General features: G+C 44.2%; 1 protein-coding gene across 1 annotated transcript in view; it reads left to right on the forward strand.

Annotated features, from left to right (window-relative positions):
- The window catches only part of ADARB2 (adenosine deaminase RNA specific B2 (inactive)), a 910273-nt gene that overhangs the window by 271917 nt on the left and 623313 nt on the right, over nucleotides 1–15043 (forward strand). The gene's annotated exons all lie outside the window — the stretch shown is intronic.

The following is a 15043-nucleotide window of genomic DNA, read 5'->3' on the forward strand; positions in this document are numbered from 1 at the left end:
ATGTCCGATCAACGTCCGACCGTGTGTACGGGGCAATACTGTACAGTATACATACTATATTGGAATCAAGAAGATGAATCATTGGAAGATAATGAAGGAATAAAATAAAGAAGGAACTTTCTAGCAAAAATGTTCAATTTATGAATATAATTAGATGTGGAACTGTAATTTTTATATAGGATATGTTTTAAATGGGCAAGGAAATGGTTAGAACCTTATCAGGGTTTTTTGTTGATTTTTCCCATTGTCATAGAGACAAAACAAGAAATGAAAAGGGAAAGTAGAGGTAGACACCTGTCACTGGTACAGGTGTCCCCACTCGTATAATGAATAAACTAATGCGCAAACCAGTAATAATCAACCAGCTAAAAGAGACAGGCTAAAAAAGAGCTGCCAGCTTATAAAAGCGTCCTCACGTAAACTAAACCAGACAAGTAAAATAACAAAACATATGCGGCGCTCCTTATGCCCACAATATATGAATAAAAATAAACAGGAAATAAAAAAGTATAAAAAATGCCACAATAAAGATCCAGAAAACTTATATAAAGTGCAATGCGACTCCACTAAAACGCATGAAAAATGCAAATGATCATATAAACCCATGACTCACATAAAAAAGTGATGAAAGTGATTCATAAATGGTGATGTGCAATTCATTGAAGTACATAAATGTGCAAAAAGTTCATAGTTCATATCAAAAATGAGTGTATAAAATGAAAAATAATATTTTATACACTCATTTTTGATTCACGAATTGCACATCACCATTTATGAATTGATTTTGATCGGTATTCATATGAATGTTTTGCACATTTATGTATATTAGTGAATTGCACTTTACCATTTATGAATTTATTTTGATTATTATTTAATTCTTATTATTCAATTTATTTTAATATGCTTGCTATTTATGCACAATTGAATGTTTTATATATATATTTATCATTTTATGTGTGAATCACTTTCATCACTTTTTTATGTGAGTCATGGGTTTACATGATCATTTGCATTTTTCATGCGTTTTAGTGGAGTCGCATTACACTTTATATAAGTTTTCTGGATCTTTATTGTGGCATTTTTTATGCCTTTTTATTTCTTGTTTATTTTTATTCATACATTGTGGGCATAAGGAGCGCCGCATATGTTTTGTTATTTTACTTGTCCCCACTCGAAGATTTCCCCTCCAGTCTTGTTCTGGTTACATACCATACAATTTTGGATTCATCATTATCTTTTGTGCTGTAGACAAAGGTCACCATGACAAACAGAAAGGTTGAAACTTCCCAGTGGGATGCAGACAGCTATTAAGTTTTAATAAATAAATAATAGTAACAATAAATTACAATAAATACATAAATAATCCTAAAAAAAAATGAATAATAATGATTGTCATCATCATAAATACATAAATAACATTTTAAAAATAAAGAAAAAAATAACAATAAAGTTTTGGCTTTAGGTATATTTTAACTGATAGCCTGATATCCCAATGCTTTTTTTTAATAATCTCAAAAAGTTTATTTATTTATTTCTTTTTCACCTCACTGCTCTCCTCAATGCACATCTTTTGGAAACAACCAGAAGTCACCAGTGATTTGAAATATATTTGTACTTTTAGTACTCTCCTTCTTCTCCCCTCCAAAGTGCACACGTAACTGTCCTTGCACCTCTGAGCGTTTCACTGTGTGTTGCTGTCTTCTGCTGTTGCGGACATCTCTATGTCGGGTCCATTCAATCCCACAAAGAGACCATCTATTATGTGTCCCAACTAGGGATGAGCTTCGTGTTCGAGTCAAACCCATGTTCGACTCGAACATCGTCTGTTCGCCCGTTCGCCGAATTGCGAACGATATGGGCCATTCGCGCCAAATTTGTGTGGCGCGTCACAGCCCATAATTCACTGCGGCATCGCAGTGCATTGCTGGCTGATGATTGGCCAAGCATGCACTATGACCCGCATGCTTGGCCAATCACAGCGCCGTCTGAACAGAGAGCCGTAATTGGCCAAAGCCAAGGAGGCTTTGGCCAATTATGGCTCAGGGGATTTAGTACACGCCCCACACTATATAAGGCCGCCTGCACGGCGGCCCTGTGTAGTGTGTGTTCCGGCGTTCATAGATAGAGAGAGAGAGACAGACAGTGTCATTTGATTTGAGTTAGATAGATTAGGCAGAACAGTCAGTCAGTTAGCTGCACTTACAGTGTATTCTGTATATATATGTATCCCAGGTGTTGCATATATATATATATATATATATATATATACACTGTATTCAGTTTAGCTAGATCCGTTCCTGTTATCTTCTTACTGACAGGCAGGCTTGTCTTGTTACAGTATTTACAGCTACCTGACGAAAATTGCTGGTGTTCTTTTGATCCTATTAGTACCACAGTCAGGCATCTAGACTATTTACAGTTAGTGCAGTGCGTCCTGCTCACAGTGTTCAGCTAAAACTACAAGTTAGTGGGGTGCGTCCTGCTCACAGTGTTCAGCTAAACCTACAAGTTAGTGGGGTGCGTCCTGCTCACAGTGTTCAGCTAAACCTACAAGTTAGTGCGGTGCGTCCTGCTCACAGTGTTCAGCTAAAACTACAAGTTAGTGCTGTGCTTCCTGCTCACAATGTTCAGCTAAACCTACAAGTTAGTGTAGTGAGACCTCTGCACAGTGTTCATCTAAAGCTACAAGTTAGTGCAGTGCGTCCTGCTCATAGTGTTCAGCTAGATCCGTTCCTGTTATCTTCTTACTGACAGGCAGGCTTGTCTTGTTACAGTATTTACAGCTACCTGAAGAAAATTGCTGGTGTTCTTTTGATCCTATTAGTACCACAGTCAGGCAGCTAGACTATTTACAGTTAGTGCAGTGCATCCTGCTCACAGTGTCCAGCTAAACCTACAAGTTAGTGCGGTGCGTCCACCTCACAGTGTTCAGCTAAACCTACAAGTTAGTGCGGTGCGTCCACCTCACAGTGTTCAGCTAAACCTAGAAGTTAGTGTGGTGCGTCCTGCTCACAGTGTTCAGCTAAACCTACAAGTTAGTGTAGTGAGACCTCTGCACAGTGTTCATCTAAAGCTACAAGTTAGTGCAGTGCATCCTGCTCACAGTGTTCAGCTAAAACAACAAGTTAGTGTGGTGCGTCCACCTCACAGTGTTCAGCTAAACCTAGAAGTTAGTGCGGTGCGTCCACCTCACAGTGTTCAGATAAACCTACAAGTTAGTGTATTGAGACCTCTGCACAGTGTTCATCTAAAGCTACAAGTTAGTGCAGTGCATCCTGCTCACAGTGTTCAGCTAAAACTACAAGTTAGTGTGGTGCATCCACCTCACAGTGTTCAGCTAAACCTACAAGTTAGTGCGGTGCGTCCTGCTCACAGTGTTCAGCTAAAACTACAAGTTAGTGCGGTGCGTCCACCTCACAGTGTTCAGCTAAACCTAGAAGTTAGTGTGGTGCGTCCTGCTCACAGTGTTCAGCTAAAACTACAAGTTAGTGTGGTGCGTCCACCTCACAGTGTTCAGCTAAACCTACAAGTTAGTGCGGTGCGTCCTGCTCACTGTGTTCAGCTAAAACTACAAGTTAGTGTGGTGCGTCCACCTCACAGTGTTCAGCTAAACCTAGAAGTTAGTGCGGTGCGTCCTGCTCACAGTGTTAAGCTAAACCTACAAGTTAGTGTATTGAGACCTCTGCACAGTGTTCAGCTAAACCTAGAAGTTAGTGCGGTGCGTCCTGCTCACAGTGTTCAGCTAAAACTACAAGTTAGTGTGGTGCGTCCACCTCACAGTGTTCAGCTAAACCTAGAAGTTAGTGCGGTGCGTCCTGCTCACAGTGTTCAGCTAAAACTACAAGTTAGTGCTGTGCGTCCTGCTCACAGTGTTCAGCTAAACCTACAAGTTAGTCTAGTGAGACCTCTGCACAGTGTTCATCTAAAGCTACAAGTTAGTGCAGTGCGTCCTGCTCACAGTGTTCAGCTACATCCGTTCCTGTTATCTTCTTACTGACAGGCAGGCTTGTCTTGTTACAGTATTTACAGCTACCTGAAGAAAATTGCTGGTGTTCTTTTGATCCTATTAGTACCACAGTCAGGCAGCTAGACTATTTACAGTTAGTGCAGTGCGTCCTGCTCACAGTGTTCAGCTAAAACTACAAGTTAGTGGGGTGCGTCCTGCTCACAGTGTTCAGCTAAACCTACAAGTTAGTGGGGTGCATCCACCTCACAGTGTTCAGCTAAACCTACAAGTTAGTGCGGTGCGTCCTGCTCACAGTGTTCAGCTAAAACTACAAGTTAGTGTGGTGCGTCCTCCTCACAGTGTTCAGCTAAAACTACAAGTTAGTGTGGTGCGTCCACCTCACAGCGTTCAGCTAAAACTACAAGTTAGTGCGGTGCGCCCACCTCACAGTGTTCAGCTAAACCTACAAGTTAGTGCACTGCATCCTGCTCACAGTGTTCAGCTAAAACTACAAGTTAGTGTGGTGCATCCTCCTCACAGTGTCCAGCTAAACCTACAAGTTATTTTTTTGCGAGCTCTGCACAGTGTTCAGCTAAAGCTACCTGTAGAAGGTTGGTGGTGTTCTCATACTACAAGCAGGCAGTTGATTTTGCTAGCTGCATTATCAGTACATATATATATATATATATATATATATATATATATATATATATCCCAGCTTAGTGCAGCTACAGGCCATTAGTATGTCTGGAAGGCCAAGAAGGAGATGCAGACAGTCACAAGCCAATAAGAGAGGGCAAGCAGGCTCTGTGTCTAGTGCTGGTCATGGAGACGGTGCATCCTCATCAGCACGTGGCCGTGGGACACGCTTGGCCTTTTTTCGGCAGCTGGCCGTGTTGAGCCGCAACATGCGGAAGACTTGGTCGAGTGGATGACCAAGCCGTCCTCATCCTCCTCATCCTCTCTCACCCATGCCCAGAGTACTTTGTCTGGCAAAGCAGCGACCTCTTCCCTTGGCTCAATGTCATCAGTGACTCCTTCCCTAGCCCCACCATGTCCTCCTGAGGAGTCCCTCGAACTGTTTGACCACAGTGTTGGGTACATGCTCCAGGAGGATGCCCAGCGTTTGGAAGGCTCTGATGATGATACTGAGCTCGATGAAGGCAGTAACGTGAGCACGGACAGAGGGGGTGCCCAAGAAGGACAGCAATCTGGCAGTCATGCTTCCCCTGCTGCAGCATACTGCCAGGTTTGCTCCAGTGATGAGGAGGGAGGGGATGATGAGGTCACTGACTCAACGTGGGTGCCTGATAGGAGAGTGGAGGAGGACGAGGAGGAGGCGGCACATCACCAACGAGGCAGGATGCCCTCCAGGGGCCAGCCTAAGGGCAGCACCTTGACTGCATCACACCCCAAAGCTCCACATGTGCAGGGCGCTGCAGTCTCTGTGCATTATTCAAAAAGTTCTTTGGTGTGGGCCTTTTTTGAGATGAGTGCATCAGATCGCACCACTGCTATTTGCAACATATGTCTCAAGCGTATCTCGCGTGGCCAAAGCATCTCCCGCTTGGGTACCACATGCTTGACCAGACATATGTTGACCTGCCATGCAGTTAGTTGGCAAGCATATCTAAAAGACCCACACCAAAGAACAAAGAGGACCTCTCCTTGCTCCTCATCAGCTGACCTGCACTGAGCTGCACTGAGAGGAATGAAGGTGTAGAATTAGGTGTGTCACAGCCAAGTACTTGTGGGCAATCTGCTTTTGGTACACCGACGTCAGACTGTACCAGGCAATTTCCCTGCCCCAGCTGCTGCACCGCTGAAAGAAGTTTGCTCCCAGCCATCCACATGCCCAGCGGTTGAATGCTAGCTTGGCAAAATTGCTAGCACTTCAACTGCTGCCTTTTCAGTTGGTAGACTTTGCCCCCTTCCGTGAGTTTGTGGAATGTGCGGTTCCTCAGTGGCAGGTATCCAAATGCCACTTTTTCTCATGGAAGGCGATTCCGGCTCTCTACCGGCATGTGGAAGGCAATGTCCATGCCTCGCTGGACAGGGCGGTCAGCGGTAAGGTGCATATTACCGCTGACTCATGGTCCAGCAGGCATGGACAGGGACGTTACCTAAAATTCACGGCGCATTGGGGGACTCTGCTGGCAGCTGGGAAGGATGCAGGACAAGGTGCAGTAGTGTTGGAGGTTGTTCCGCCACCACGCCTCCAAAATGCTAATGATTGTGACACACCTCTCTCCTCCACCCCCTCCTCTTCTTCTTCCTCCATGGCCTCTTCCTGTGCTTTGTCCTCGGAACCAGCGGTGCTCTGTAGCCGTTCAATTGGCTACGCAAGTACGCAGGCCAAAAGATGCCATGCGGTGCTTGAGCTGGTGTGCTTGGGGGACAGGAGCCACACTGGGGCAGAGGTTCTGTCAGCTCTGCAGGGGCAGGTTCAGAGGTGGTTGACGCCACGCCAACTTAAGGCAGGAATGGTGGTTTGCGACAATGGCACCAACCTCCTCTCTTCCCTCCGACAGGGCAAATGACCCATGTGCCCTGTTTGGCTCACGTCCTTAACTTGGTGGTGCAGCGGTTCTTGGGCAGGTACCCGGGCTTACAGGATGTCCTGAGGCAGGCCAGGAAAGTCTGTGTGCATTTCCGCCCGGTCATATAATGCCAGTGCTTGGCTGACGGACCTCCAAAAGGAGTTTAACCTGCCCAAGAACCGCCTAATCTGTGACATGCCCACCAGGTGGAACTCAACGTTGGCCATGCTGCAGCGGCTGCACACACAGCAGAGGGCCATCAATGAGTACCTGTGCGACTATGGCACCAGGACAGGGTCAGGGGAGCTTGTTTTTTTTTCCCCACGCCAGTGGGCCATGATCAGGGATGCATGCACTGTCCTGTCACCATTTGAGGAGGCCACGAGGATGGTGAGCAGTGACAGTGCATGCATCAGTGACACTGTCCCCCTTGTCCACCTGTTGGAGCACACGCTGCGTGGAATAATGGACAGGGCACTTGAGGCAGAACAGAGGCAGGAAGAGGAGGACTTCCTTAGCTCTCAAGGCCCCCTTTATCCAGACAGTGTTCCTGCGTGCCCGCCGATCACACAGGAAGAGGAGGAGGAGGAGGAGGAAGATTGTGTCAGTATGGAGGTGGAGCCTGGCACTCAGCATCAGCAGCAGTCTTTAAGGGATCAGTCCCAAGAAACACATGGACTTGTACGTGGCTGGGAGGAGGTGGCTGTGGACCATGTCGTCCTTAGTGACCCAGAGGACTCCGGACCGAATGCCTCAGCAAACCTACGCTGCATGGCCTCCCTGATCCTGCAAAGCCTGCGTAAGGATCCTCGTATTCGTGGTATCAAGGAGAAGGACCAATACTGGCTGGCAACCCTCCTTGATCCACGTTACAAGGGTAAGGTTGCGGACCTTATCTTGCCATCGCAGAGGGAGCAGAGGATGAAACATCTTCAGGAGGCCTTGCAGAAAGGTCTGTGCAACGCGTTCCCAGAGACTGGGAGGTTACAAACTCCTGTTTCTGGACAATGTGTTGCTGAGGCTTCGGTCAGTCAAAGAAGGAGCGGTGGAGAAGGTGGCCGTCTGACCGATGCGTTCAGACAATTTTTTGGTCCGCAGCCCCAAGGTATGATCGGTTCCAGCAACCATCGCCAGCGTCTGTTTTACATGGTGCAGGAATACCTAGGGGCAAGATCTGACTTGGACACCTTTCCCACCGAAAATCCTCTGGGTTACTGGGTCTTGAGGATGGATCACTGGCCAGAGCTTGCACAGTATGCAATTGAGCTACTGGCCTGTTCTGCATCCAGCGTTCTTTCGGAACGCACATTCAGTGCTGCTGGAGGCTTTGTAACCAATCACAGGGTGCGTCTCTCCACCGACTCGGTCGATCGACTGACCTTCATAAAAATGAATCAGTCTTGGATCATCACCAGCTACCAAGCACCTGATGCTGATGTAACCGAATAATTTTTTTTGAAATCTCAGATCCCTTCAAAGACTGCCTATGCTGATGCTGAGTGACTATCCCTGAGTAATTATCCTCTTCCTCCTCAATCATCACGCTGATAGCTTGTAAGAACATTTTTGGTTCTGGGCGCCACCACCAGTGCCTAAGGCCCAATTTTTCAGCCCCTGTTTAACAGGGGCGTGTAATTACAATTTTTGATGCAATACTTTGCAGCAGGGCTCGTTTCTGCGTTCCAACTAGAGTATCTGTGAGGGGTTGCAGTGTTGTGGCACCAGCACCAGTGCCTAAGGCCCAATTTTTCAGCCCCTGTTTAACAGGGGCGTGTAATTACAATTTTTGATGCAATACTTTGCAGCAGGGCTCATTTCTGCGTTCCAACTAGAGTATCTGTGTGAGAGGTTGCAGTGTTGTGGCACCAGCACCAGTGCCTAAGGCCCAATTTTTCAGCCCCTGTTTAACAGGGGCCTGTAATTACAATTTTTGATGCAATACTTTGCAGCAGGGCTCATTTCTGCGTTCCAACTAGAGTATCTGTGAGGGGTTGCAGTGTTGTGGCACCAGCACCAGTGCCTAAGGCCTAATTTTTCAGCCCCTGTTCAACAGGGGCATGTAATTACAATTCTTGATCTAATATTTCATAGCAGGGCCCATTTCTGCACCCACCAAGAGCGAGTGAGGACTTACAGTGTTGTGGCACCACCACAACCACCACCAAAGGCCCAATTTTTCTGCCCTTGTTCAACAGGGGCATGTAATTACAATTCTTGATCTAATATTTCACAGCAGGGCCCATTTCTGCACCCACCAAGAGCAAGTGAGGACTTACAGTGTTGTGGCACCACCACCACCAAAGGCCCAATATTTCTGCCCTTGTTCAACAGGGGCATGTAATTACAATTCTTGATCTAATATTTCACAGCAGGGCCCATTTCTGCACCCACCAAGAGCGAGTGAGGACTTACAGTGTTGTGGCACCAGCACCACCACCACCACCACCAAAGGCCCAATTTTTCTGCCCTTGTTCAACAGGGGCATGTAATTACAATTCTTGATCTAATATTTCACAGCAGGGCCCATTTTTGCACCCACCAAGAGCGAGTGAGGACTTACAGTGTTGTGGCACCAGCACCACCACCACCACCACCAAAGGCCCAATTTTTCTGTCCTTGTTCAACAGGGGCATGTAATTACAATTCTTGATCTAATATTTCACAGCAGGGCCCTGTGAGGGCTTACAGTGTTGTGGCCACAACAACACCTAAGGCCCAAATTTCTGCTGAGTATATAGGGCAGGCCCCTAATTTCAAACATCTAACTTACAAACGACTCCTACTTGCAAACGGAAGGAGACAACAGGAAGTGAGATGAAATCTACCCCTAGGAAGGGAAATTATCTCCTGTAAGAGTTAATATGGGAAAAACATTTCTCCTTTCCACTGATGCTTTCCAATCCTTGTTCCACAAAAAAACCCAAATTTTTAAAAAACATTTGTCATTGGGACAAAAAGTGAAGTGAAGTCTTCTGAAGAGGAAGAAAGACAGCAAAACAAATGTCACAGGGGTGATAACCCTTCCCTATGTTTTCCAAAAAGCTTAAAAAAGATTTTTTGGCTGGAGCTAAACACGTTAAAAATGTACCCGTTAAAAATTACAAACAGATTCTACTTAACAACAAACCTACAGTCCCTGTCTTGTTTGCACCGCCTGTATACTGCTGTTCAGAGTATATAGGGCGTGGTGGCCCCACACCTTTCCTTATTTTAATTTGGGTGCGGGGTTCCCCTTAATATCCATACAAGACCCAAAGGGCCTGGTAATGGACTGGGGGGTACCCATGCCGTTTGTCTCACTGATTTTCATCTATTTTGCCAGGACCCGACATTACATTAAACCCGCAAGCAGTTTTAAATGAGATTTTTTCCTTTAAAAATGACATTTTGTGCACGGACTGTTCTAAACACGGGAAACACGCGCCACTTTACAGGCATACTATAGACACACCCCTGGTACGATATTTAAAGGAATATTTCACTTTTTTTTTTTTTTTACTTTAAGCATTATTAAAATCACTGCTCCCGAAAAAACGGCTGTTTTTAAAAGTTTTTTTTGCATTGATACATGTCCCCTGGGGTAGGACCCGGGTCCCCAAACCCTTTTTAGGACAATACCATGCAAATTAGCCTTTAAAATAAGCACTTTTGATTTTGAATGTTCGAGTCCCATAGACATCAATGGGGTTCTAACGTTCGTGCGAATTTTCGGTCCGTTCGCAGGTTCTGGTGCGAACCGAACTGGGGGGTGTTCGGCTCATCCCTAGTCCCAACAGTCGACAGGCTTTTCAGAGCAATACACAGAGATAATTTAATGCATGCAAGAAAAAGCACCCAGTTAAAAGGCTTCTACAGCAGTGGCTCTTTGGCTTCTAGTGGGCCTCAAAGGGAAGATTTTAGAGAAGTTAGGACTGATTCCACTAGTTTCTCCCTCTGACTTCTCCTAACATGACCACATTGCAATCTTTGAAGTACTTCAAACTTAGAAACCTTATATTTTTCTGCGGCTGTATGCTTGAAATGCATACCAAAGCTGTATTAGTCACTTAAAGTGGAGCTTTACCCATAACAATGTGATAAAAAATAATGTTCTTTAGCAAGGAACATACATTCCACATAAATAATTATGCTACCAAAATTTGTGTAAATTAATGTAAATTGCCTCCAGCTTTGCTCCTGTTTCTTGCCGGAGGCTGCCATTTTCCTGAAGCCCAGAGCCCTGGCAGTAAAACAGAAAGCAGAATCAAACCCATTGATTTAACGATTTCAAAAAAACGTTTCATTCCTGGAATGCTAGGATTGTTAACTGTCACATTTGCTGGTGTCCTTGGCCAAACTGTGAAACCATCAAATAGCTGGTGTCATAACTGATCACATGTGCATGTGCATCACAATGGTAGTTGCAGATCAAACAGAAGCAGCTTTCTTGGCTGTAAAAGATAGGAGGGCTTAATTCCGCTTTAAAGGGTAAAGGTAAAAGTTTTTTCACCTTAATGCATTTTATGCATTAAGGTGAAAAAACATCTGACAATACCGCCCCCCCAGCCCCCAGTTTTACTTACCTGACCCCTCGAAAGTCCCGCGCATGCCCCCGACATCCTCTTTGCTGCTCAGCCTGGCCGTTGATTGGCTAGAGTGGATGGATTAAAAGCAGCGCAGCCATTGGCTCGCGCTGCTGTCAGTCACATCCAATGATGCGGCATGACGGGGTGGAGCCGAGTGATACAGTGAGCGGCTATGGCCACCGGCTGTATCACAGGAGCGCGCACGCAAGCACTCAACACCATGCGAGGGATCTCACATGAAGGTGTTGAGTCCTTGCGGGGGGGAGCCGAGACAGCCGCCGAGGGACCCCAGAAGACCAGGTTCTGAGCCACTCTGTGCAAAACGAGCTGCACAGTGGAGGTAAGTATAACATGCCTGTTATTAAAAAAAAAAATATATATATATATATATATATATATATATATATATATATATATATATATCTTTAGTGATCCTTTAAGGCTGAAAGCAGATTGGCCTCTTACAAACTCTGCGGTGCCTAAAAATGACTAAAAAATTAGATAAATTGAGCATGTGCAGAGTACGGTCAAACAGTGTATTACTGGATCTTAAACGGTATAGATCACTTATTTTAAATGTTTTACTAGCTATACCTGCAGAAGGGGTCAGCCTGAAGTGATCTAGCAGGACTTAATTTTCTGACTAAAGTTCTATTTAACAGAGTGCTACCAGGGTGTGACATACAAGGCTGCATTTGGACTTTTACAGTTGCACACCCATACTGGGGTACATCTAAACAAAAGCAAATTGACCTACCAGCATGTTTTTGGATTGAGGAAAAAAATTAAACATAGGGGAAATCCATATTATTATTGCTTTAAGAAAGCAGTTGTTTTTAGCCACACTGGACTTATTAAAAGGGACCCATTCACTTAAACCTAGTACTTCTACTATTGATGGGCACTGGATTTTTTTATATATCTTGAACATGCCAGTAGGAATTTCCACAGGAGTACCCAACTTTACCAAAGAGCCTTTCTCTTCTGTCTGTACTCTCCATAATGTAAGATACATTTCAGTCAGGAGGGGTAGATCCCACCAAACAGTGGGTAGTGTTGGGATTTGGGATATAGCAACCTTATTGCCTATAGCAATATGATGGGAAAATCAGTACAATGGCATCCACTCAAAACTAGAATATGAGTTTTAAGAGGGCAAAACCATTAATAATAAAAAATGATCTACGGTAACTATTAGCAATCGGTTATCAACGGTTACTAGGATATTTACAGTAAAATTCTTTGTGATTGGATGTTCTAGAGAAGGGGTGTCCAACCTTTTGACCTTTCTGGACCACATTGGAAGAAGATGAATTGCCCTGGGCCACACATAAGATACACTACCAATAAGGATAGCTGATGAGCAGAAAAAGTCAGGCAGATCGTAACGATCACTGATATAGACAATGTACGTATCTGAGTAATAAAACTTTATTTTTAAAAAAATATTTTTTATTTTTTATTATAAAAGTAAAAGAGGGCAATGTAAAACTAGTGCAATATTTGACACTGTTTTTGATAAACTAACGCATCAATATCTGGTTCAATGGATATGGAAGCAATTCTCAATTAACTCTAAAGGTGCTCATCAGATATTTTGGTTCTGTTTTTCCGTTCGTGTGTTTCTTCCTTGAATATAGTTGCTCACAAATATAGGTGCTGCTGAAAACTGATGACATGAATAAGGCGTGATTGTGAAGAATGGGAGATTTTTTTAGAGGACGATATATAAAAGTCCAGTAAAGAGACACTCTCAAATTTTTCTTTGCCCGCATGTGTACACTAAGTGTAAAGATGGCTTTACAAAAAAAATCAACATTTTTAAGTAAGCGTATGATTTTTTTGTGGAGCCGCATTCATAGCTCTCCTGGGCCACATGTGGCCCGTGGGCCACAGGTTGTACACCCCTGTTCTAGATCATGGCACACCACAACTCCCAACATGATATTATTATTATGTTCAAATTAATATGTGTTAGAAATGACTCATACCCTTTCTTCTTGCCTAAAATTCAGACCGTATACAAGTATGCTTTTTAACTGGACTCCCTTTCATCAGCATTCTGCAGTCACAAAGAACAAATCCGAACAAAAGAACCTATAACAAAAAAAATTGCCTCATTTGTATTAATACAATAGGAAAAAAAGGGCAGTTAAATGCAGTATTATTGTACCTGATTTGCTGTAGATCAAATTGCTGTATATTATGTTCTCAATGTGTGCTTGTGTGTGCCTGAAATAGGATTTCATGTTTTTTTTTTCCAGGCAAAACCTGAGAATGGTTGCCATAGCAACAGATACTAATGACCTTGAACTGCCCGTTGCCCCTAGCAACTCATAATCTTTATATATATAAACAATTTACCAGTTCTCACTGTTCCCAGTGTCAGCGGCTTATCATAATTAAACCATCTCTCCACCGTAGCATTAACTAGGTGCTAATCGCTTGTGTGACTTCTGTATCAGGCTGCAGCTTGTCTGTGATTTTATCATTACTTTAATATCAGAGTTCATTTTATATCTATATATTATTTTTGTCTACCTATGCATTTTAATTAGATGGACACCTTATTGAAAATTTTCCCATTGTTTCATCATTCTCCTTCTCTATTTTTTTTATTATTATTTCTGTAGCACCCCCTTACACTCTAGAGCAGCCTTTCTCAACCAGGTTTCCCTGAAACCCTAGGGTTCCTTAAGAGGTTGCTGGGGGGTTCCTTGAGCACTGAGAAGTTCCTGCCTCTCAGCTAAGTAACTACTGACACCAACATTTTACCGTCTGCTTTTCTTTTCTGGTTATTTATTAGAGTTACCCTCGGTGTCAAATATTCCTATATCTCAGCTTACTGTTCACACTAATGTGCCATATGTAGATATAGTTATAACTAGGTAGGGTTCCCTAATATCTGATAGTTATTTCAAGGGTTCCTCAGTATTAAAAAGGTTGAGGAAAGCTGCCTTCAAGGCCATTAGGTGCCCAGAGGTCAGATGGGTTGACAGCTCCCCTCATGGTTGGATTCTCGACTTTTTGTGAGGGTGTAAACAGGTGGGCACCAGTGACTTTTAGAGAGTCAAAGGGGTTTCTTCAGGTTAACAATCTTCAGGGAGAGTGGGTAAAGCCAGCCATAGATGGATTGATTTTCTCTCCTGCAACCTCAGATTGCAGGAAAGAAAATCACTTGATTCCCCCATCAATACAGAGAGTGTTGATGGGGAAATCACCCCTGCAGAGCCAGCATGTTCTCTCAGTGGGGGGTGGGGGGGGAGCAGGCGAGCCCACATCTCCATCTGGGGAACACAGTGATTATTGCTAGCGGCTTTGACAGCCGCTAGCAATAGTCGCATGTAAAATCCAGCAGGCTGGTTGTACCCAAGTTGATCGATCAGTCACATTCAGGTACATTCAGCCTCCCCATACATGGTTGGAACCTCGGCTTGTTCCTGTTGAATCGTCTGAGATTCAAACCGCTTTAGAACACAGGACACCAAAAAGAACAATGCACCCCCTTACACTCTAGAGCAGCCTTTCTCAACCAGGTTTCCCTGAAACCCTAGGGTTCCTTAAGAGGTTGCTGGGGGGTTCCTTGAGCACTGAGAAGTTCCTGCCTCTCAGCTAAGTAACTACTGACACCAACATTTTACTGTCTGCTTTTCTTTTCTGGTTATTTATTAGAGTTACCCTCGGTGTCAAATATTCCTATATCTCAGCTTACTGTTCACACTAATGTGCCATATGTAGATATAGTTATAACTAGGTAGGGTTCCCTAATATCTGATAGTTATTTCAAGGGTTCCTCAGTATTAAAAAGGTTGAGGAAAGCTGCCTTCAAGGCCATTAGGTGCCCAGAGGTCAGATGGGTTGACAGCTCCCCTCATGGTTGGATTCTCGACTTTTTGTGAGGGTGTAAACAGGTGGGCACCAGTGACTTTTAGAGAGTCAAAGGGGTTTCTTCAGGTTAACAATCTTCAGGGAGAGTGGGTAAAGCCAGCCAT

This window comes from Aquarana catesbeiana, linkage group LG05, assembly GCF_042186555.1.
Source record: "Aquarana catesbeiana isolate 2022-GZ linkage group LG05, ASM4218655v1, whole genome shotgun sequence".
NCBI lineage: Eukaryota > Metazoa > Chordata > Amphibia > Anura > Ranidae > Aquarana > Aquarana catesbeiana.